This window comes from Hermetia illucens, chromosome 6, assembly GCF_905115235.1.
Source record: "Hermetia illucens chromosome 6, iHerIll2.2.curated.20191125, whole genome shotgun sequence".
Taxonomy (NCBI): domain Eukaryota; kingdom Metazoa; phylum Arthropoda; class Insecta; order Diptera; family Stratiomyidae; genus Hermetia; species Hermetia illucens.
This window is the reverse complement of record NC_051854.1, coordinates 78,528,575-78,554,938: the sequence shown is the minus strand read 5'-3', so window position 1 is coordinate 78,554,938 and position 26,364 is coordinate 78,528,575. Positions and strand designations below refer to the sequence as shown.

Sequence of the window (26,364 nt, the reverse complement as noted above, 5' to 3'; positions counted from 1 at the left end):
AATCTTCCTCGGCACAGTTCCAATCTTGGGAGGGTTCCTGTTTCTAATGGTGCCATCTTCGACTTTGCACACCAAAGATGAACAGTGCGAGCTCGATTTGAATGAAGCACTCGTAAATATGCTGGTGCACCATACGCCTTCTTCGAAACATTCGAAAAGACAAGTAATTGTATATTTTTAAGTACCTTCTGTCGAAAGGATGCGAATTTTATTTACCTTTTGCACTACCTTACGATATTTCAACCATTCCGTCTGTAGTCCTAGAGGAATTTCTTCGTTTCAGTCCATTTTGAGGCTACACAGCTTCTGAAGGAAGTCCTCGGCTACGATTCCGTAGCCTACATAACGACGAAATCTATGAGCTATATTATGACCGTCCGGTTGTGGATGAAATCCGGATCAACAAGCTGCGGTGGGCGGGTCACTTAATCCGTATGGATGAGGATGATACAGTCCAAAAAGTCTATAAGGACAATATCTATGATAGAAAAAGAAGACGAGGCAGACCCTGCCTGAGATGGAGCGATGGCGTAGGTCAGGACACCAGACAGCTTTTAGGGATATCGAATTGGTGGACCTCGGCGCAAAACCGGGGTGTCTGGACTTCCTTATTAAGGCAGGCCTAGACCGGATACCAGTTGTCGCGCCATTGATGACCTGGACAGTAACTTTAACTGGTGCCATCAATCCTAGCGGATCTAATAGATGGGCGATAGGAGTGCTGACCTCTTCGTAACCTCCTCAGAATCTACATAAGGGCATCTAATTTGGAATAATCTGTCTTGGGTGTCCAAATTAAACCTAGTGTCTTTATATTCCCCTCTTTTTCTTGCGTTATGTCCACTTGGAGTTCAATCGAAATATTTTCCACCACCATTTGCGAACCTGTTGCTGTTGCTTTTCAATGGCTTCTGCACCTCAGATCACATCGTCCATATAAAAACCCTGTCTCAATGCAGCTGAGCCAAATGGATATTTATGCACTGTTTGTGACGACAACTTTTGTAAGCATTTGGTGGCCAAATATGGTGCAGCGAAAGTACCATACGTGACCATATTCAGTTGATAACATCTCACATTCACTAAGTTCATCTCGCCATAGTATTAATTGAAATCTTTTGTCTTTTTTCGACATCATAACTCGCCGATAGATCTTCTCGATGTCAGCAGTAAAAACGAAACAGGGAAGCCGGAATGGTACGAGAATGGTGAATAATCCTGGTTGGATGGTTGGGCGGAGCAAGTATCTCGTTCAAACTGTAAGCAGAGGAAGTTTTCGCGGAAGAATCAAAAACCACTCTAACCTTGGTAGTTGTGCTCCCTGGTTTGAGCACGTAATATAGAAGAAAATCATGACGGTTCGGAATACCTTTCACATTGATTTCAGACATATGTCCTAGTTTCTTGCACTCGTCCATAAACTTACTATATTGTTTATGTAATTCCAGGTTGCGTGCTAACATCCGTTCTAGTTGGGGAAAGCAGCTCATAGCGATGTGCTTGGGTGCACCGAGGATTTTCTTTGAACGAAAGTCTCACAATAAAACGACCGTTATTAATCTTTCTCGTAGTTTGTGCGAAACGATTCTCTCACTTCACTTTGTGCTGTCATTGCAGAGTTTCCTGCAGATTCTGTTTCTTCTAATTTCCAAAAACGTAACATTTGTTCGCTAAGCTTGGAATGATCGGTGTTGAGAATGCCATTAGTAACATGTTTCCGAGGTGTTGTAACTCTTCCGGCAATTACCCAGCCGAAAACCGTATTTTGCAATAGTGAAGGGTTTCTTGATAGCCGTATCTGCGCAGCTGTTAAAAGTTTGTAGTGGAGGTCAGTCCCGAGAAGTACGTCAAGGAGTCCTTCTTGGTCAAACTGAGGATCGACTAGCAGAATGTCGCCGGTAGCTTCCAAACATTGCTATCCAGGCTTTGCTATGGTTGGGAGAATCCTATTCATGGTAAGATAATAGCATCTATTTTCTTTGGTGATTCATAATTGGAATGACAATGTAACCTTTTGCTTGCCTGGTACCTGGTAGGCTGTAATCCCCGACGGTTTCTGTGATTATGCTGATTTGAGAGAGACTATCCAACAAGGCTCTTATTTCTACTGATTTTCCTTCTCCTTTTTAATTTACTATCTTGATGAGTGCGGTAACTAATAAAACAAGAGGTCCCTCTAGTGCAGTTACCTCAGTTGATAATGCAATGGAATGGTTAACATCTACAGAGTCTTCGACCTATACAGTACGTAAGACTTGCCCTTGCTTGGCTGTGTGGAGACAGCAATTTCTTTATCTTCGAACGGGACAATTTTTCTGTGATCTCATCCTTCAAACGCACCAATAATACTGTGGGTTAGTCGCTGTTGGTGGTTTTTCCCTTCTCAATATAATCGATGATTATTATACTATGCCAGAAGATTGTTGCGTCTGTGCACGCCTTGGAGTTGGTTCACCACGTGCCGTCCACTTAAATGTCGATCGTTTTGATTCTGGTCTGAAATAATGGAGCCATGTTTCGTCCATTGCACTTATCGAAGCATAAATTCAGGTTTTTTATCCAGGGAGAACTTCAAACATTGCTCAGAATCGTCATTTCGTTGTTGTTTTTGGTCGATTGTGAGATCACGTGGCATCCACTTTGAACAGAGCTTTCGCATACCCAAACATTCATGCACGATATGTCCAACGCGCTCCTTGGATATCTTTAGAGCCTCAGCTATCTTGATCAACTTCACTTTGCAGTCATCCAAAATTATTTTATGGATTTTTCGTCGATAACAGCTTCTTTGGGGCGTCCACTCCGTGCATCGTCCTCGATGATCATTTCGCCTCGTTTAAACTTAACAAATTACTTCTCAACGATCGATCGTCCTGGTACAAAGCTCCAATAATGTTTATCAAGCCAAATCTTGGCTTCAACAGTATTTTCTTCGCCAAAAAGCAATGTTTTATTCTGCTTTTCCTTCAGCCTGTGACCCGTTCACAAGTGGGGTCGATTCTTTTCAGTATAAACACAGTTTGCCATGAGTGAGATATTTATCCTGTGGCAAACTTTAATCCGTGAAAACCAATTCCGGCATGCAATTAACATAGCATGCTGGTCCCAGGCCCAGGAAAGGAAGGAGGTTTTGAAGCAACGTACTTTGGACTATCCTCAGTAAAAAACTGCACCCAATGTCGTTAGAAACAACATGATCGGATCGGGTAACACTTTTGCTAGGGGGTCTCTTTATTCGACGCGGTGGGACGAGCCCTGGTCCACTCAATACGGTGTTGGGATTGCCATCTTAGAGGGTATAATCGATTTTACGGATACATTGTATTATACTTATGAATACGTGGTTCATCAAACGATTGTCTCATCTTCCTATATGTTAAAGTGGGAATACCAAAACGCAAATCGACTATCATAAGACTCTCATAAGATGCCGACATTTTACCATCATCACGAATTGCAAACCCGTTCCCTATGAGACCATCGCACCTCAATATCGGCCGTTGATTGCCGTCCTGCGAATCAAGCCACCGATAAAACAGCGTGAGGGACCCACTGGCCCGCCACGCATTAAACGGTAGCGATTTCGTGAGAAGAAAGAAGAAACTATCTCGCGTACGCGATTACCCACCATTAGGAACGCGGTCACCAAGGCAGGTAAGCGTTTCATGAACCGAGATACTTGGCTTTAGGATGACGATATGGAAATGACATTTTTCTTGGCGATAAAACGCTCGCAAATTGGCAAACTTATAAGAATGCCGACCGGGAACCAAAGAAAATGATCGCTGTCCAAGATATCCAACGAGCGGTCCATTACAATAATTTAGACGCTCGGGATGGCGAAAGAGATCTATATCGACTTGGCAAAAGCCGAAAGGAACGCAAACATGAAATTCAACCCTTCTGTTGCGTTAATGACAAGAACGGTACTTTGCCTATCGACCGTCGAGCATTTCAAGTAGATTTCAACTGAAGAATTTGTTCATCCCCCACTTCCACAATCAGTGCCGACATTTGGACCAGTTCCACCTGTCAACGCAACTGAAGTCGAGGAAGCAATAAAACGAATGAGATCGGGGCAGGCAACAGGACCTAACGACATCGCATCTGTGCTCTGGAAATCGATGAGCTTGGACCCAACACTGTGGCTCATTGAATTCTTCAATCGAGTTATTCAAGAAGGTAGAACACCATCTGACTGGCAAGAAAGTACCACTGTTCCAATATGGAAAAATAAAGGTAGTACAACAGAATGTTCAAATTATTGTCCGATCCAGTTACTTTTCCATACCATGAAGATTTTTCAACGCATTCTTGACAACTGTATTCGCGAAATCGTAGAAATAACCGTCAATCAAGCCGGATTTGTCAAGAACTGTGGAATTACTCACACAATACACCCTGCACGGTTAACCATGGAGAAACACCGTGAGAAGCATCATTTACATTGCATTTCTGGATCTGGAGAAAGCGTTTGGCAGTGTACCCCACAAACTCATCTGGTATGCTCTACAACAACACTTAGTACCAGAAAAACTCGTGTACTGGGTTCAATTGCTCTATCACGATCCGGAAAATAAAGTCCGAAGTATGGCGGGTGTATCAAAACCGCTTCGTGTATCTGTTGGTGTTCATCAAGGAAGCGTCCTCTCACCACTCCTCTTTGTTCTTATTATGGACACCATCACACGGGATATTCAACGTTCAGCGCCTTACACACTGCTTTATGTAGATGATGTTTTCCTAGCATCTGATAGCAAAAATGATTTCGAGCAACTTGTCCAAATATGGAATGATCGGCTCATGCCACATGGTCTCAGATTGAATCTAAACAAAACTGAATTTTTGACGACCGATCCCCATGAAACAGGCATCCACAACTGGTGTTCTTTGTGATCGACGTATCAACGAACATCTCAAATCAAAAATTTACCACAATGTCGCCCTGCCGCTCTCTATGGTGCTGAGTGTTGATCGACTAAAAAAGATACTGAACGGCGTCTTGTGGTAATGGAAACGAAGATGTTGCGTTGGAATAGTGGTGTGAGACGTTTTGATCACATCCGAAATGAGGATATCCACGATCGTTGTAGGGTTCCATCGATCGTGGAAAAAGTGCGAGATAGGCGTCTTCGATGGTACGGTCACGCAATTCGTGCTAACGAGAACTCACTTTCCAAGATTGGTCTGAATATCGAAGTCGATGATAAACGACCAAAAGGCAGCCCGAAACAAGGGTGGCTTGATACGCTGGATGGGGATTTGAAACCCTCGAGATTGCACCCAGACCAGGCATTCGATAGAGCCAAATGGCGAAGCCGTCCCCGCTTGTGAATGGAACAAGGGCTGAACAAAAAGAAGATACTTGACCCACTATTCGCAGTGGCAACAAATATGTTTCCCAATCGTTCCTTCTGAAAGACATTCTGAACAATGAATTTCTTACAACTGGAGCAAATGGAAAGACTATCAACGATGGGAGAGGAAAGACCATCGTATCCCTTCTCGTTATCGAAACAACTCTTAACCACCACAAAACCTGAAAAGAAAAAAAATTCTCATAATCCCAGTACAAGCACCCCTTCTTCAGACGATAATCTAAAGCGTCTTATTCAAACGCTCTTATCATCATCCACCTTAGCTCAGATGGTTTACCTTTACTTACCACACAATCTTTGCATAGAGTAAACAAACTCACAACCCACATTCTGATAACAAAATCTTCAAAGAAAATACAAAAATGTTTTCTCCACATTCCCACATTACGAGGCAAAGTCCTTTAATCAAATGTTCACAGCAAATTATAATTATGAATTATGGAAGCCACATCTAATTCACTTATTAGCTTACTAATCGTTCTTGCCTCACGATTCAAGGTGACCTCCTCGGAGGGCATATTTTCTGATGAGTCAATCGACCGCCGACAAAGAGTCTAGCCCCAAGTAACTTTCCCAAACCGTACGAACTGACAATTACGCAAGCTAAGGCAACAACTGACACATTAATTTAATTAGATGTTGAGTCAAAATATTCACACTTATCATCGCCACCCAGTTGAAACGCAATTGAGTGAAAATAAATATAGACAAGTAGATAGCGTTGATGGGACGATAACAGGAAGGTCGTTGGTAACTATTTAGATTTCACCTTGTCAATGGCAAATTGGAGTCTGGTTGATAGAAGAGGGTGGCATGGAGCAGCTGCAAGATTTCTATATATTTTTATGTTCTTGATGTATCATGAAAGCGCAGTGGGCGTATGGATACAAAAACAGTTCCTAATCCGCGTGAGTACAGGTGTCTCCGGTTACAATCCTGACCTAGATTATGCGGGTATATGCGGTTTTGACTCTGCCAAGCTCTTTTGCGTTTATTTGTTGCACCGCATTAGTTTGAAAGATAACTAAAGTACAGGTTTATCAATAAAAGATACAATAGTAATACTAACTGACTATGGAACGCTATTCGATCCTCACTGCGGATAAACTTTGTCTCTAACAGAGAGAAATAATGTGCAAACAACTAATCTAATATTAGGAGTTCATCCCCGTTGAGATACCAATTTGGTTTGGTATTACCCTGTTACCGTTATCAACCCCTCAAAATAATTACAAAAACACATCTGACAGTCCAGAAACAAAACTCATTCCAAAAATGTATCTATCAACGCAAATAATCGAGACAAAAGTATTTTGCTGTTCGTTGGCACAATAAAAGGATAATATAACAGACATAAATTCTTTCCAGCTGACGTCAGATAAGTTTGGGCGCGTGATGTTTCAATTAAAGCAAAAATTTGTTATTATTATCTTGAAAATGTTTACAGATTGCTTTCGCGACGCTTTAATAATCAAATAGTGCCGAAGTGGGAGAACTTTTAATAGAAATTATGGCGATTGATAATGGAACAGTTGCAAGCTTTTCTCTTGATGGAGTTAGTAATAAAATCACTTTGCAATATACCAATGTATCGCGATTGATATCATTTTAATTGGAATGCAATTGACTATTTCCTCTATGGTTGGAAATTGAGTTTCCTGTGATTGCGAAATAAATCTAAAAGAATCATTGCATTTGCCAAATAACATTTGAACTTCTTAGAATGAATCTCCTTTGAAAAAATCTCGAATGGCTGACGTGTGTGCAAGACCCAAACCAGTTTCGAACCGCAAGCGCTTAAGATACTTTGCGAACGACACTACGTATCTGAGATACGCTGAAAGTAAAATTACTCCTCGATATAATTCATACCCATGTTGTGTTTTTCGAGGTATAAAGTGCGAGATTCCGGGCGAGCGCGTTTAAAAAGGGTGCTCGCTACTACTCTCAATAGCGCGTCGAAGTGCTTGGATTTCCTGGTGCTTCGGTGGGGTATGGCTATCAAGACATATCCAGCACATAATTTTTGTGAACAAGGGGCTGTTGGCTGCTATTTTCGCGCGGACGCTCCTTATCTCTTATTCATAAGATTTGACTTTGGGGAGTTAGATTGTTGTGTTCATGGTGATGAATGAATAATTACTGAATGCAATGACGACAGCCTGTATAAGGACGAAATCTATGAGCGATACAATGACCGTCAGGTTGTGGATAAAATCCGGCTCATAGGTTACGCTGGGCGGGTCACTTAATCCGTATGGATGAGGATGATCCAGCCCGGAAAGTCTATAAGGGCAATATCTATGGTAGAAAAAGAAGACAAGGCAGATCCTGCCTGCGATGGAGTGATGGCGTAGGTCAGGACGCCAGACCTGCTTTTAGGGATATTATTGGACCTCGGCACAAAACCGAGATATTTGGAGTTCCTTATTAAGGGGTCATCCCGTGTGAAGGCCTTTTTTTTTGGCTTTTTTTGAAAAATTATTTTGGAGGACTGGATAAAGATAGAAACGTGATTTTTTCGCCTTATGTTTATTGATATCTCTAGTATATGTGATATCAGCTTGATATCGTAACTAGTTTTCGGAATACGTGTCAATTTATGCACCCATCTCCAAAAAAAGATGTTTTTCTGCTGCCACGCTGGAGGGCGCTGTGTTCATCTGAGGAAAAAAAACTAAACGGCATTTTAATGTGGACAATATTCCACGGTCCGCAAACTAGGATAATTAGAAAATATTAAAAGGTGAATTTTTGGCGGGCTTTTAAACTGAATTTTTTGGATTTTGGTGTTTTTTTATGGCTTTTTTTATGAATAAAAAAAAAACAACCCGTCCGATTGCAATTATCCTAGTTTGCGGACCGTAGAAATATGTATTAAAGAAGTCGTGAAAATTTCAAAGAATTTGGTTGGATAGATTTTGAGCTACGGTGGCAGCCGATTTTCAAGATATAGTTTCGAGAAAAACTTATTTGAAAATATAAATGTGATTATCAGCAGTAAAATTTAAACTCACTATTAATCTGCTATACCTATTCCATAGAGAGCACCCTCCGTTTCTTCAAAAAGTCTTGTAAGGACGATTGTTGCTCTCTGGTTTTAATTCTGGCTCTTTTAGCGAGGTCAGTCGATCGTCGTTCGGACCGCCAAATTCGCGCTTCATTACGGCGGTCGGCATAAACCTGACATATGTGGCCAACTTGACATTGAATCCTTCATTGAAAATAATTACAGCCAGAAAAGTGGCTATTTCTACGACCATGGCCCCAGAATGAAGGTGTTTAGGAGCGAAAGTCCAGATCAGTGCATTTAACGACTCATTGTTATTCCGGGTCTCTGCTCCTAAACATCTGTTCAACAGATCATCTCGTGACAAATCTTCGTAGATTGGTTTGATGACTGTTTGAACTTCTTCAGTCAAAGGTGCCTTCTCTTGGTGGAAACTATCCAGTTGTCGTTTAGCTTCCGCTTTGCGCCATTTGCACCAACTGTCCTCGCCTGCTGGACAATTTTGATGCTGAGGAATTTCGTCTGTAGAATATTTATGGAAGAAAGTTGCCCAAATTTCTTGCTTCATTCCTTCTATCGAATTTGCGTGTCGACGAATAGCTAGCCCAAAAAATGTAGTGATGTCGTTAATAACCTTATCAGTAAGTTTTCCAGCCTCTTTTCCACCAATGCCTTTGTGATTCTTCTTTACATTTCCGGGCCGCGTTCCCATTCTTTTTTCGACATGTCCTAGGCATTCCTTTTTTACTACTACGAATATTTTATTATGTATTTGCAGAAATACCGGAGGAAACTCCAGCAAAATCCAATATACAATATGCAAAACTTGTCGCAACTGGAACATCCATGTTCATGCTTGCTAAAAGTTTCTTTGCTGATGTTGATGCGAAGTCCTTTTTCTTCTCTGATAACTACCGATTCCCATGAAATACTCGTTTTTTAGTGCGAGCATGACGTTGAACGTTAAAGCGATCTCCCTTCGTACGATCCATTTAAAAAAATCACTGAACACACAAACAGCACATTACTTACAACAAAATATAACTGAGTATAGCTTGAAAGCCTTTCAGTGCTCACTCCAGACTGAATTATCCTTTTTATTCCAAACAGCAAATAAGTTTAGACAATTGATTGGTTTTCCATCTTTTTATATTTATACGTATATTCGAATTTATAAGGCTTAGGTAAAAAACTTACAGGTAAAAAAGATTCGATGCTCTTTCTCATCGAGTAATCTAGCCGCGGCTGCAAACTGCTTACCTGTTTAACCCTGTAATTTCTGAACGACTCGGAATATCGGAAAATCCCTTTGCCCACATATTCTCTCTTCTATATATAGATACAATTCATGCAAAAAAAAGTCGATTTCTCCAAGCTGACACACGGGATGATCCCCTTAAACAGGCCTAAACCGGATACCGGTTGTTGCACCGTTGATGAATGACGACAGTAATGATAATTAGCGGGAACACAAGAATTGTATAAGACAACATTTTTTATTTGCTTATATGACTACAAAACTAAATTAACCTAACTTATGGACTACCTTAACAGCTTGGTTTAATCTAAGGTACGAACTATTACCTAAACTAACTTATCACTAATGAAGAATTTGATAGAGTTGATAATATATTTAACAAATCTCAAAACTAAAACCGGCTTGGAGACCTTTCATTTTATACCCCACATGATTATATTCAGTGAAAAGAAATGTTACACTTTCCGTTTGCATGTATGGGGACCCCCCTTAATTTCAACGTAGGATATCACTCACTGCATGTCTGGGCGTCCACAGTTCCCCCCTTCTCACCGAATTTCGTGTCAATCGGTATAGTTGCTTCTGAGAAAAGTGCGTGTGACAGACAGACAGATATTCGGGATTCTATCTGGCCCTGGGGCTTATTTTCAGCGAACCTCGCCCTCAAAGTGGCAGCCAGGTCAGCACCAGGTACGTTCGTCAAAGTTTTTACGGCATGCCTTAGAGAAGGAGAATTCCACGAGCAATGGAAGCTGCAAAAGCTGATACTTATTCCGAAGCCAGGTAAACCATTGGGAGATCCCTCCTCATATTGACCGATATGTTTGGTCAATAAACTATTTGAACGAGTATTACACAACAGGCTGGTCGCTCTTTCGGAAAAGAAAGGAGGCCTATCCGACAAGAAATTCGGGTTTCGTAAGGGGAGATCAACCGTCGATGCAATCAACATGGTGACTGACCTGGCTCGTGCTGCAACACAAGATGACAAATGCCGCGCAGGGGTGACACTCGATGTAAAAAATGCATTCAACACCGCCAACTGGACGAAAATCGTAGAGGCTCTAACCAAGCTACAGGCTCCGAAGTACATTGTACACATCGTTGTTGCATTTCTTCTTGGAAGAAGATTGTATTGCGACTCGTCCGATGGACAGAAATTATTCCCAATGACGTGCGGCGTACCACAGGGGTCTGTCTTAGGTCCTTTATTGTGGTTAATTATGTACAATGCTATGCTATGCTGATGCTATACCTTCCTAACGGCGTGACAACTATTGGCTTTGCGGACGATATCGGGGTAACAATAGTGGCAAAACGCTTAAACAAGATCGAAATCTATGCAAATGAAACGATATGGGAGATCAATTCCTGGTTGAAAAAGTCCGGTCTATCATTGGCTGAACATAAAACAGAACTAGTGTTAATCAGCAAAAGAAGGAAAGACACAACCGTGAAAAATTTTGTGAAAAAACAATTAGCTCCCAAGCGTCGCTTAAATATTTGGGAGAAATGATTGACAAAAAACTCAACTTTAAAAAACACATTGAGTGCGCTGCAACTAAAGCATCTTCCATCGCTGTTACGATCTCGAGGATACTACCAAACATTGGTGGACCAAGAGAAAGTCAACGTCGTCTTATTTCAAGGGTAGCTGCAGTTTGGGTAAGCGTTCTGGAAAACAAATCAAACTGCGGAAAACTAGGAATGGCGTATCGACTAGGTGCACTCCGGGTATGCAGTGCTTATCGAACGACATCAGAAGAAGCAGCATATGTACTGGCAGGGACAATCCCCATAGACATCTTGGCGGATGAAGGTCGGCGACTCTACGACAAAATTTATGCAATTGGCGAGTCTATTGTATTTCGACGGCAACTCGCACGGCGCGAATCCATCGCAAAATGGCAAAGGAGATGGAATGAGGCATAAACTGGCCGTTGGACCTACCGTATCATTCCACACAGTCGAAGATGGATTGAAAGGAGCCACGGGGAACTAAACTACGAGCTAACACAGTTTTTAAGTGGACATGGAAGTTATCGGGCTTATCTACATCGATTTGGATACGACAATCGCAGACAGGCGCTTAGCACCTGGAAATATAGTCGAGTTTATGTTGGAATCAACGGAAGCTTGGAATCAAGTGGTAATTGAGCTGAAAATGATTCATCAACAGTTAAGGCATGAAGAATTGCGAAGAAAGCAAGAAAGGCAGCGAACAATAATGCGCCGCAGTTAAGAACTGATCCAGCCCCACGATGCAATGCTTATAGCAGTCCCGTAGGGAGAGTGGAAGAAGAAGGAGGTGATCTTAGTGAGTAGGAGTCTCACATCACTGCATGGCAGGAGCCAGCAGTAGATTTTGAACCTTTCCTCATTCTAACGACGAAAAAAAAGACAGACGGACAGACTGACAGATAGACATTGAACCGATTTTAATTAGGTTTTGTTTTGCAAACATAATAAAAACGGGCGGGCGGGGGAAGGAGCTAGGATGTGGGTTGGGATGGGGAGCATTCGGCAAAGCAAGTTAGAAGTGGCGTTTCGAAGTTTGGGTGGCGGATTTTGAAAATTATGATGAGGAGTAGATTCCGTTGTAGAAGATTACTCTACCGTCGGGTCGAAAAAGAGATTTCGGGTCTGGAGAGAGAGGAGAATTTGAGGGAACAGATGAGATTCTCTTCGAAGATCTTAATCTACATGTCCTGGGAGATAAGGGGGTTTGGATGAGATAGGCATTTGTTGAGGAATTTGAGGGGATGACGGGCTAGGACGGCGTGGATGCGGGGCGTTTGACAGGAGTTGTAGAGGATCTGGCTGGAGATGTATTTGGAGCGGTCTTCGTTTTTGTAGATGTTGTAACAGTGGCGTAGGATTCTGCGCTCTTTGTGACGGGGTCGATCGATTTATTAAGGGACAAGAAGACGAATCCGAAAATGAGGAGGGGACGGACAAGCTGCTTGTAGCAAAACAGCTTGACTTTCTGCTATGGATTGTTGCGCTAATTATTATTATTATTATTATTAAAGGGATTTGAAGGCACCAGTTGCACGGCTTTGTGTCTTAGTGATATCTGGGAGGTGGTATAGCTCCCATGGCGAAACGTGGATTGGTACCCACGATGAAGCACAAAATCTGGGAAACGCCTGCTCAACCAACACCAACAGCTCTACTACCAAACCCTATCTCCATTTCCATGTGGTGGCCGCTGGGAGCTCTTTCTTAACGACAAGCTACAGACGGAGAAGGATGAAGGCGAGTCTCCCGCGCCTAAAAACGGGACAAAGTGTACAAAATGGTCCTCCCGGTTGGGGATTGGATAGGGATGACAACCTTACACGGAAAACCGAAGTTACGAAGCCACAAAAGGAGCCTCGGACTGGAGTGACTATACAACGATAAACCCGGCAACGACAACGGAATAACGATTTGCGCCTTTTCTCATGGAACGTGCGCTCCCTGTACAGATATGAAGCCGCCAAGCCGCTAGCCGATACTCTGTTCCAATATAGGGCTGATGTAACAGCATTACAGGAGATGCGTTGGACAGGGACCGGTTTCCTAGAGAAGAGCCGCTACACCATATATTATAGCGGACATCCAGTAAACCATGTGCTCGGAGTAAGTTTCTCTGTCAGCCTAAAAATGAAATCTGCTGTTATCGGCCTTGAAAACATATGCAAACAGCTATGCACTCTGCGCTTGCGAAGCAAATTTAGAAATATAAGCCTCATTAACATTCACGCCCCTACAGAGGAGACTGCATAGTTGGAGAAGGATATCTTCTACGAGGCAGTAGAACGAACCCTCGAAGCCTGCCGCAGATATGATATCAAAATCATACTTGCGGATTTTAACAGCCAAGTAGTGGCGAAGCCCGTATTCAGGCGATACGTTGGTTCCCACAGCTTACAGCAACATACAAATGATAACGAACTGTGGATTATTCAATTAGCAGTGTCACACAAAATGGTTGTTGGAAGTACGTGTTGATCGAACGCCGCCACCTCTCAGTCTTAATGAATGTGATCTTCACAATCACCATAAATACGGCCGCAAACGTCGTTGGCCCCAGGCGTAAAAAGTGTCCGAGGTTTGACGATAAATGTAATCTAGCAACGGAACGGAAGAATGCTGCATACCGAGTAATGTTTCATTTTCTAAGGACGCGGGCACGCGCACAGATTTATCACGAACTCCGTCGAGCGAAGACGGAAAAAGGAAGCCTGGGAGAACCAACAAGTCTGTGAACTTGAAAAGTACAGGGAGCAACCGCATCAGGCGCGCAAGTTTTACCAACAAGTCAGCAGGATGAAGCCTTACACGCCTTGATGTTCATCCTGCCGAGACAGAGAGGCAAATCTGACTTCCGACAGAATGAGCATATTGAAGCGATGGGTTGCATACTTTGATGAACTACTGAACAACCAGAACATCGGTGAGTTGGAGGTCCCGCCAGCTGAAGACGACGGACAAATACTGCCACCACCAACTGTAGAAGAAACAGTTCGTGCAATACATCGGCTTAAAAATCATAAGTCGCCAGGGGTCGATGGAGTTACAGCCAAATTGGTTAAATATGGAGGCCATCAATTACACCAAGTGGTTCATCAGCTTGTGCTCAAGGTCCGGGACAGCGAATCAATGCCTGACGGCTGGCAAAGAGGCATTATCTCTTTCATACATAAAAAGGAAGATATAGCAACTATAAGATTTGCTCCGTTATCTTGCTAGGCCAGATAGCTCCATACGCTCAGAACATCACTGCCCCATACCAAAGAGACTCCACTCCAGGCAAATCAGCAACGGATCAAATTTTCTCTCTGCGGCAAGCGATGGAGAAACTGTTGGAATATAGTTGCACCATCTTTTCATCGACTTTAAAGCTGCCTATGATAACATAGCCAGAGTAAAACTGTACACGGCCATGAGAGAATTTGGTATCCCGACGAAATTGACTAGACTGACTAGGTTGACCCTGACCAATGTGCGAGGCAAGATAAAAGCAACAGGATCACTCTCAAAACCATTCGACATTATCAACGATCTACGACAAGAGGATGCCCTATCATGCGTCCTGTTTAATCTGGCCCTGGAGAAAGTGATCCGTGATGCTGAGGTAAGTGCGAGAAGTACGATCCTCTTTAAGTCCACCCCACTATTGGCCTATGCTGACGATATCGACATCATGGGAAGAACGACCCCAGACGTACAAGCTGCCTTCACCCAGATCAAGCATGGCAACATCAGCGCCGAAAACAACAACGAGACTACAACTTTAAGACCGTTGATAATTTCTGATATCTAGGGTCGAAAATGACAACCGATAACAGCTAGGAGGATGAAATCTACACACGGTTGTTGGCAGCTAATGGAGCCTATTTCAGCTAACAAAAACTGTTTCCCTCGAAACGTTTCACCAAAGCTCTTACTGTACAAGACTATGATCTTGCCAGTCCTTATGAATTCCTCGGAGACTTGAGTTATTAGCAAGAAAAATTGCGAACTCTTGGCCGCGTTCGAGAAAAGAATCCTCCGATGAATTTCTGGCCCCCTATGTGAGGATGGACGATTCCGTAGTCCGCATAACGACGAAATCTATAAGCGATACCATAACCGTCAGGTTGTGGATGAAATCCGGCTCAATAGGTTACGGTGGGGGGGTCACTTAATCCATATGGATGAGGATGATCCATCCCGGAAAGTCTATAAGGGCAATATCTATTGTAGAAAAAGAAGACAAAGCAGACCCTGCCAGAGATGGAGCGATGGCGTAGGTCAGGACGCCAGACAGCTTTGAGGGATATTGAATTGGTGGACCTCGACGTAAAACCGTTATGTCTAGAGTTCCTTATTAAGGCTGGCCTAGACCGGATGCCGGTTGTTGCGCCGTTGATAATGATGATGGATGATGAATGTTAGATATGTATGTAACAATGTTATACTCACAAGCTCAATCATCACTTCAAAATGGCAAGTTGCTTTGCTCACCTGGAAGGAAGAAATTAATTTTAATTAAAAAAATACGTAAATTTTGTTCCAAATATAATATAATACTGATTTATTTGAGAGTTGTCACAATCTCGATAGATGTCGGATTTTATCTAATAGTAGCACTAAGCAGATCGGATGATCTTACCTACTTAAAAATATGTATATATTATACATAGACAATCCGTCAAGAACCCCCACAACATGGGGCACTTTAGCAGAATAGTGAGTCACAGCAGCTGTAGGTAAGCTCATAAGGGATTTAGGTACAATACCTATAACTCATAATATTATGGGAACTACAGCCACCCTTCCGACATGTCAAATTTCTTTGATTTTCTGAGCCAATGGCTCATAGTTCACTTTCTTCTCCAACATCAATAATATATGCGGTGCCATCTGCCAACTCGGACGTGATCAGTCCATGCTTGTATGCAAAGTTTTGATTGTCCATTTTATATACAGCACAAAGTATCCGTGTATTACGTCAGCGCCATAACACTCCAGTCAAAAGTAAGACGGTCCAAGGTCTCTAACGTCGAGCCACACATTCTGTACTAGTCGTTTTCCATCCGCCCTTAATTATTAGCTTCTTAGGAGCCCGAAAGTGGGTGGTCCTGACCTGGTTTCCCCCTCAGAGGATTGAAAGATCGGTCCTTCAACTAACTCATTTTATTTACGAATTTATTATTTATCTAATCTTATGTAAGATTTTTTCTTTACTTTGACGATACGATGGCCGACGTCAAAGTATGAATTCTAGAATGATTCTACTCAGTTTTTTACTTGTCTTAGAGCTGAAGGGAACTCGAGCATAGTTGCCTTAAAAATCAAAGAAGAAACCTGTTGCAATAATATTGTATGCTCCACAAAAGCGTGAACAGGAAACATCTAGATAGGTTTCTAATTTAAAAACTGACAGTTGGTTGACACCACTATTAGGGCCTGAACGATGCAGTTCTACAGGAATACCTTAATACACTTGCATTGTAGTAGCCGGTTCGAGAATACGTTAAGGCTTCTGACTGAAACATTCCAAGTTGCCCGAGTCTACTTTGCCATAATTGAACCATCCTTGGAGCAGGACCTAACTGATTTTGGTTTGACAATTTTGAAATCCTGGAAGTAGGATTAGAAAAATCCCAAAACGGTTTTATATCAATGCAAACATTGAGCCCGCGCTGGAGATGGACGACAGCCGCAGAATTTAGCTCATGAGCGATATTATACACTATATCATAATAACAAAATTCAAATAAATAAATTCTAACCACACTGGGTAGATTTTTGCGCACGGATCTGTGTACCATAAAAGTAAATAAAATATAAAATAGCTGTTACAAACATGTGACCATATCTCCATATGCAAAATGAGAGAAAACTTTTGTTTTTACATCTGGAAAATGAGCTCTATCAAATTTCATTACGAAAAACTTCATATTTCTCACTTTTATACCTTCGTAAACACTGCAGGCACTAATTGCAAAAGAATTCCCTCGAATCAAACGAGTAACGTATTCAATTACATGACTCTCACCTCGATACATGAAAACTGCGCGGTTTACTGAATTTCTCAGAGTGTGGTTTGCATCAAGCATAGTTAGGGAATATGTATCTGTCTTTTGCATAGATGAAAGTAGACGCTCAGTCTACGGAACTAGGGAGATACTTAAAATGGTTTTATATTGTTTTGATATCGAAAGCGATCAAGTTCAAAAGATTTGAATTCAGAAGCACATACACATTTTGTAGGAAATAAGTACAATAATTAAGGTTTTGTGTAAAACAAAACCTTATTAAAATCGATTCACTGTCTGTCTGTCTGTTACACGCACTTTTCTCCAAAACGGCTAAACCGATCCAAAAGAAATTTGATGGACAGAAGAGAACTATGAAATACCACACAGACAGCGAGTGGCATAAATTTAGGTGGAGTTCAAAGGGGGCTCCCCATACACGAAAAGGGGGGATTAAAAAAATTTTATCATCGAATATATTCGTCTAGGGTATCAAAAGAAAGGTCCCGATTAGTACAACTGATATTAGTTTCGTCGTGAATTGCAAAGTGCGTGAGTGAGGAGTCAAAATGTACGTACTTAAAGTGAGACAGGACTCATTTTCGGAAACTACCCAACCTAAAAATCCGAAAAACATTAGGGTGATGGGGGACAAAACTTTACAGTATCCCCTCTTGAACGAGACCACTAGCGCTCCGCTATGACATCAACTAACTGAGTGCCGCACCCTGTACCAAACTGAAAAATCTGAAAAAAATCAGGAGGCTGTCACTATATGGTAGCTGGGCTCCGAAATACCTTCTCTACCGATATCTGTTCAAATAGAGTTGATAATAGTATATTACTATAATTTTTAGTAATTGGCTGCGAAACCCCCTTAAGTTTATCCTAGCACTACGAAATTTTGCAGAGATGTAGGCTATAATATAGAGCATGATCTTACCAGTCTGGTGGTAATTGCGCTATTACTAGCAAAGTTATAATAGGTGAAAATTGTTGCTTCTTTGCGAATTCAAGGCTATGAATGTCAATATCACCCAAGAGTGGATACTCTCACATAATATACGCGTATATTACGTGCTACATACTAAGAAATACACAAAACCTTTCGTACCTGAAGCGTCCAGCTTGTTTTCCGACATATTTATGTCTGCCGTAGGTTAAATTCTTCGCATTTGCTAATAATATTAAACTCAGGGTACGAAGCGTATGAGGTTGACTATTATCAATACAGGGCTTTCTATCAAATGATTTATTATTATTCTATAATAAAAGCTAGAGGGCAATTGAATTCTTAACTATGTGACAGGGAGCTGTCGGGCACTCGTTGCTCCTCACATCTTTTTTCTTTTTCTTCAGCCTTTATCTCGTTCACAAGCGGGCTCGGTTCGTTGTGAACGTTTTCTCCATTTTACGCGTGATCTGGATGTAATCGCGAGACCTTTAAATCCCCATCCAGCGTATCAAGCCACCGTTGTTTCGGCCTGTCTTTTGGTCGTTTACCGTTGATTTCGATGTTCAGACCAATATTGGCAAGTGAATTCTCGTTAGCGCGAATTACGTAACCATACCATCGAAAACGTCTCACACGCAGTTTTTCCACGATCGGTGCAACCCCATATCGATCGTGGATATCCTCATTCCGGATGTGATCCAAACGTGTCACGCCACCAGTGCAATGCAACATCTTCGTCTCCATTACCGCAAGACGCCTTTCATTGTTTTTTATAGTCGGCCAACACTCAGAACCATAGAGACCGGCAGACGGACGATATTGGGGTAAATTTTAGATTTGAGACGTTCGCTGATACTTCGATCACAAAGAACACCAGTTGTGGAATGCCACTTCATCCAGGTCGCATTAACGCGTGAAAAAATTTCAAAACGCAGTTCTCCGTTTACTGATAACATTGACCCGAGATATTTAACTCGCTCAGTTCTGGGCAGGTTATTGAAGCTGACAGCACTGAGCAATTTAAATATCTCGAGTCAATGCTGTCTGGAGTTATGCTTCTCACAAAGGGAAACACAAAACCTTTTATACCTGAAGCGTCAAACTTCCGTTTTCCCGACTTGTTTATTACTTTCGTCGAAATTGCCACTTCGGAATCGTCGAAACCACTCTTTATAAGTTGTATTTAATGGAGCGTAATCACTGCAAATGTTGCTCAATGTAGGATACGATCCAGCCGTACTTTTCTTTGAGAGGTAATAATGAAGTTTGACTTCCCCCAAATGCGATGCAAACGTTAACATTTTTGACGCCAGATAAAAAAACGATATTTACGCTTCAAGTGAATGTCAACTACTGCGATCAAATCAGAAGTATGGTACTAGAGCGAACACCAAAATAGTATCAGCAGCGACACCTCTTTTACGAGGGCGAAAACTTATTCTCATTATCAATACTTAGATCCAAGATATCTTAAATTTCCGATGTATATTCCAGACAAAGTGAAAAGTACAATAACGCAACCAAAGCCGCACAAAGAGAACTGAAAGTACTTCACAAAAGGAGAACAACGATGGCCTATTTTACAGGCAAGCGCATCGATGTCTATGAATATGAACTCCGGGGATTTGCAAGAATTTTCCATACATTCATTGCAGCTAGAATAAGTGCTCTTTTTCGTTTCTTGAGAACACTAGGTAGTGTCAGTGTAGCGTTTCGCGAAGTTCAGCCTAAAACGCTAAAAGATCTGACGAGCGTTTTGGACCGCAAATATTATCTCCGGAAACTCAAACAGGTGTTGTAGTCGCGGTTTTCTTCATGTCCTCTTCGGTCAGTAGGATTTGTTTTTACGTTCTTTTTAGGATTATGGTGAAAATTTAACGCTGTCAACCCACATTGTAGATGCGTCCAGCCAGCGGCAGTTAGTCGGAAGGTAAGCGCCGCGAAGGCTCCTCAACCGGTTGGCCTTTGATGTACGATGCTCTACTTAGTTTTGCTTGTGACGTTTCGGAAGTTACTTTCCAAATGCCGGCGGTTGCTGGTTTTAGCTTCTCCATGTTTGTAGCTCCGTCTATAACTTTTCGTTTCGTAGGCCAACTAAAATGTCATGGTGGGCTAGGAAATCCGCACCAATAATCAGCTTGTAAACATCACTAACATGGAAATCTCATGGTAATTTGCAGCCAAGTCTAAGGTCAACACAGATGTTTCGAATTCTGCATACAGGTTATCGATGACGTATTTGCATTCATATAATCCAAGTTTATGGCTTCCTAACCGTTTGCCTGTTTTACGATTTCAGCTAACTCTATTGCTTGACTAAACAGTAGTATCTGCTGCACATGTTTTCGTTGGAGCATGTGTTTCCAGCGAGATACCTTTCCAAGAAGAGAGAAGGTTTTTCCTCTTTAAGCTCTTCGTTTAGCAGTTTTTGAAAAGGGATCGGCGACCAGTTTAACATTTTTAACTCTAAATTCCGTGTATAGTTTGCTTTACTTCGAGTTACTAACGAATAATGCTACATACGGAAACATCGTGTGGCTCACTTGTAATGCTTGATGCGGTGCAAATCGTTTAGATTTGATAGCACCATAAAGCAGCATTTTCCTTCCAAAAAGGGAGGTGGCGTGGCAGTAACAACGGCCATAACTATGTCCGTTTCTGACTCGAACCACGCCTCGTCCTCTGATTGGTTGTGTGTTTGCTAGTGCGCAATTTTTAAGGTTTTGCTGAAAATATACAACGAATGATTCTCTCCTCTCCCACTAAGTGGTTTCGCATATGGAACCATCATACCCTTATAGCACTGTTAACCATGCCCATAAGGCGCACGAAAGTACTGTTGGGGAATGAATGTCCAAAACGTATAATACCACACTCGTCCGCAGACAAAGATAGACTTTGAGCTCGCAATTAAACTCGTACCATGATTTTCGCTACTATACCGATCAGTATTGAATGCAATCTCAGCATGGACTCTAGTGGAGGCATGACCTAGGTTCTACTTGCGCCGCAATTAAGTGGTTCGTCATAAAGTCTGGAGAGCCCAAATCCATCGTTTGTGATAGAAATCCCATTTCACGATCTGTACATAACCATGACCACAGTGAACCTATCACCAGGTAATCTCTATGTTAGGATATCCTTTCGGAGCATTGATTTCTAGGTTGCTATCCTCATTCTCATAATGTCAAATAATCACTTTTCATCATCGTCCAACATAGATAAGGCCCAAACACAACAGCGGAATGACTAAGTGCGTGCGGTGTGAGAGAGCTGTCAAATGAAGTTACACGGACTTGTATGAGGCAATATACATCAAGCCCGTTGCGTGGCATTTAATTGTATGAATAAAATATAGGAAAATGCATACGCTAATTGTAAAAATTTGAAAATTATATTCAATGCCACAATTTTGAGCGCGGACAATCGACTTGCGTGCATATTTCATGTTATGAAAATCATACAATTAAATGCCACTAAGAGTGAACATACCTCCGTCTTAAATTCAATTCTTACGAATGAAAGCGACGGAACTAATGCAAGTGGCATTAATAATTAGCAATTGCCACGCAAATAGGGGCTTCCGCAGTTTTCAAAACGAATTCATTCAAATTAATTACATTCAAAAATAGCGGCCGAAGGTGGAGCGCGCCGCCAAATTGCAAATGACGTAATCTGTCATCAGAAAGCACTTTGTCAAGCAAACATTGCCGACCTGAAATCTTCATTGTACATCGATGCTACGTGCGGTCCGCAGCTTCTCTCGCACGCATCGTAATTGTGTTTCCAGCTGAAGTTCGAAAAAAAAATTGACATTTTAATAAGTTTCTCCAAAGGTACGAAAAGCTAAGGTGGAAAAATACTAAAAGGCAGGACATGACGAAATCCAATTTGACATTATCCACGAGAAACGCTGTAATCCTCTAATGGGTAAAAGATAGAGTGCCCATTCCATGGATCAATTTTCCTCAAATTCCTATCCACCGTTAAAATTTGTACCAACCTGTAAAAGTTCGAAAACTTGAGTGCGAATTACAACCAAGCTTTGTTCAGGCCTAAGCAAGTTTCCCTTTAAGAATTTAGAAAGTAATAAATCCGGAATCCATTTGATGACAGACCGGACCAACTGAAGAAAACCTGGACTAAGTACCCAACTTATTTCCAGAAATGGGGAGAATTATGGCCGCGTCTGATTAAATTCCACTGCCTGGGACGAAAACACCAGCTTCCATCCTGTTTTTAATCAAATCAATCATCATCAACCTCCTCCCCCGGTCTTTAGACGAGAGTTTTTGATTAGTTCGTCCGATAATCTGTTTAGACATGGGCCTTTCAAGGTAAGAGGATCTTTAATACGGAAGGTTCACCTGCCATTTAAGTACAGCATATTCTGTACCTATGATATACATAGCTTTTATTGTAATACTTACTGTAAACGCCATGGGATTGTTCAGCTCGAAAGAGCTCTCCAAGCGACTCAAGTCCACTAGCATACTGACGACAATTCCCAAAACGCTACACTGGTTCAACTCAACAAAATCCTTAAATCCTTCCAAACTTTCTTCGCTTAAAGCATGGATTCCTGAAAATCAGTATTCACTAGCTTCGTCAAGACGGAAAGTGAGTAGAACATTATTTACCAACGCTGACGGAAAAGAGATGGTTCAATCTCTTGGACTGTCTCCAATGTCATTCTTAGATATGATATATTTCGAAAGTGCTTTTGAGGATCAATTTGGGAATAGAACAGAAACTAATTCTAAATAATACTCATCTGCATAACTAAAGGTTGTATGTCTCCTATTGACTCCTTTGAAGATTATAGAGCACACAGTCTTGTTATTGTTTCCCCCATCATTTTCAGTGAGATAGTGCTTTAATTTCAGTGTCATCACACTTAATGCTTTGCAAAGGATAAGTTCACAGGAGCGAGACACACACAAGACGAACACAAGGATCCATGACAACTGAGATTCCTACCTAGGGCAACAACATTGAGAGGCTGGTGCTCTACTCGCAGTAGTTCGTCTTATTTTTTTTCTTCATGCAAGTTGGTTGTGCTACAACACAATACTACAATACGCTTGCTTGCTTTCTTTTTAAGGTTTTGTGTAAAAGAAGGATAGAAGAATACGGGCGCTGGGCCCTCTAGGATCCCGTTGCAGTTTGAAACACCAGGTTAGGTGGCCAATTTAAATGTATACAAATATTGACAATATCCTCCATGGACGATGAAAAACTGGGTGAGATTATAATTGATCTCCTCATGCTGCTCCAACCACTCCCTGAAGAAAGGGATGAACCTGTAAGTCCAGCGACCGTTTTCTGACTGGTCCCATCGCAGTTGTGGATCTTTCCCTTTCGAATTGTTTACCTAATATAAAGGACAGATGGATCTGATGTATCGGTATCGGTATCGGTATTTTTTCCGAGATGACGAAGGCTGCATCATCTACGACAGTCTTGCAGGCAAAATAAACCTTTAGAGCGCATTTAGTTCATGTACATTGCCTAAAACATGCAGCGCTTTTTCTAAACTAGGACTGCATACAGAAAGATATAATTCACCACTCTTTTTCGCAAGTATGCTCTACCTGCCGCTTAAAATTGAGTTTCTCTTTCATCATCACTCTTAAGTATTTGATGGCCGGCTTAGAAGTGATGATATAATTCCTAATTTTAAAACGGGCGCAATTTCTCTTCCAGTGCTTAGTGACGATGACCGCTTCCGCTTTCCCCACTGCGGGTGTTAGTCCAGCACTCTCTAGCCAAGACTTCACTGCATCGATTGCTTCGTTTGAATTCAGCTTTTTTGAGATGCTTTGCGATCATAACCATGAACTATGACGTCGGCGTAACCCACCACTGTGGTTTCCTCCGGAGCCGGAAGGTTAAGTACATCATTGTACATGACGTTCCACAACAGTGGGCTCATAACGAGGTCCTGTGAGATACCTACGAAGACAACGTACTTCTTGGGTCCATCATCGGTGCCATACCAAAGAATCCGCTTTCCCAAGTAGCTATCGGAAATAATAGAAAGATAGGTGGAAACATCAATAGTCGCAAGAAACTTTCGTATAAGGTTCCAATTGGGCGAGCTGAATGCATTCATCACGCCCAGGGTCACCAGCATACAATATTTGCTGGTACAACCCCTGTGAAAAAGAAGAACTGTGAATCCCCATGTACGCAGTGAGTTACACCGTTCTATTTGGAACTTATCCAAAAGGGGAATGTCAATTTTTTTTCCAGCGGTAACCTGGGGTATCACATGAAAGGTCCCATTGTATTTCCATGCCCGCCTCACTTCTGACATTTAATGCAAAAAGACGGAGGACAGCGACTGGAAATTGTTCAGTTCTTCCACGAACCCATTCCCAGAACTTACTCAACTGAAAAATTGAAAAAAAAAACACGAAACTACCACCGTACGATGCCTAGGCTCCGAGATGCCTTCCGTACCGATATCAGTTCAAAAAGTTAATGATAGTACATTACTATAATTTTTAGTAATGACCGCCAAACACCGGCATTCCGAAATTATCATTCTCTGGTTCACCAAGCTGTTAAGTGCACCCGTTTAAACAAGAGCCAAGTATAGCAGGATGGATTTTGCCACCCTTGCGAGAAGCAGCTGGTTACTATATTTTGTCCGTCTCATATCAGGTATCATCCTTGCCATAAATGAACTAGCCTTTGCCACCTTTTCTTGGGAATAGCCCTTGAAGCTCAACTTCTCATCTATCATTATCCTCACGTATATGATGATCGATTTTGGAACGACATCGTGATTTTCAAATCAGAATTTGACAGTACTGTTTTTCCAGCCATTATTGGTAATAAGAACTACATCCGTTTTTCCGTCTGCCCGGTCCAATTTAACCATGCATAACTATGTTTTAATGGCATGAATGGTTCCCCTTCTTTCAAGTTCCAAGTCCTCTGGATGCTTCGTAACTACAAACACCGCCAGGTTATCTACAAAACAAATCAACATTGCTTCATATGGCAACGCGAAGGCCATGCACTCTGTCATACAGTATGTTCCACAGCGGGGACCTAATGCCGATCCTCCAAATATGTTTCCAGTCTTTCGTATCAAAGAAGTCTCTCAATTATCCGAGTTAAGTAGCCCGGGACATCCAGAGTGCCTTTAATTCAACCCTAACTGGGCATTCCTGACACCTGGCGCCACCATTGCGTGGTACTTATCAACAGCTGACGCCTCGGTAGCCAGATGCACGATCATTGCTATTGCATAGATTGTAGAACGGGCTCGCCGAAACGATAGAATACCCGCTAGCTCGACGAACGGAAGCGGCCTGTTGCATATGATACTTTCCAAATTATTCGCTATAGTATCAAAAAGACAGTTAGGGTGATATGAAGAGGGTGTGAGGCGGTTTTGCGGGCTTCAGTAGCAGAATCGACTGCTGCGTCTGCCACTGGCTGGGAAACATTCTTCTTTTTAACATGCACGATTCAAATGTGGTTATGAACCCTGTGGGTCTGATTGTAGCAGCCAAATTCAGGGCTTTGTTCGGAATCCCGACCAACCGCGGAGTCTTATTGTCCCTGATTCATCCATAGCTCTCTTGCAGTTTCGACTCGGTCACCCCGGAGATCGAGAAGATGTCCTGTTTAACCGTTGACTGAGGTACACTTTTTTCCTGTTGTGATAAAAGAATTGCAATTGATTTGAACAAAAGTTGCGTTCACGTCATTTGAGGTGATTTGTGTCCACAAATCTGCTTTATTACAACCTTTTAGGGTTCTTATTTGCCTCAACATACAGCCGTATGGCCTCCTTGAGGCCGCTTCAAAAATCACGGTACTCTCTCTCCATTCGCCGATGTTCTAGCTTCCTCTCGTATTTTGGCAAAGGCTCCTCACTCGCAGGAAGGGTGGTAGCGCCTTCATATAATTTCCGGGTTTCCGGGTTAGTAAGATTTGGTCCCTGGTGCTTTTCACTGGACTTCTCCAATCCAAGGCCCACGCCTTGAAATTGCTGGCAATAATTTTAACTAGCGACTCCTCATATTGCGCTAATATTGCACTAGGAGGGGCGTGGCAGTTGTAGATATGAACACCGTTGACTTTCGCCCTTATAAAACCGGCTCTAAAGAATTCTATTGTTTTTTCTCTGGCTTGCCTTCCATATTCACATATCGCATTTTCAAATGAGTTTTGAACCAAACATGGCGGCGTGTAGCCAATGGTAAACGATAGACATGCCAAAAATTCTTACG

The 26,364-nt window shown here is 42.0% G+C and overlaps 1 protein-coding gene and 1 non-coding gene across 2 annotated transcripts in view; one reads left to right on the top strand and one right to left on the bottom strand.

Moving 5' to 3' along the window:
* LOC119659140 (uncharacterized protein CG43427) overlaps positions 1–26,364 on the bottom strand; it is a 501,449-nt gene that overhangs the window by 436,743 nt on the left and 38,342 nt on the right. The gene's annotated exons all lie outside the window — the stretch shown is intronic.
* On the top strand, positions 7,303–7,450 carry LOC119660629. Its single transcript, XR_005250462.1, has one exon. It is a non-coding gene; the product is annotated as a U11 spliceosomal RNA (small nuclear RNA).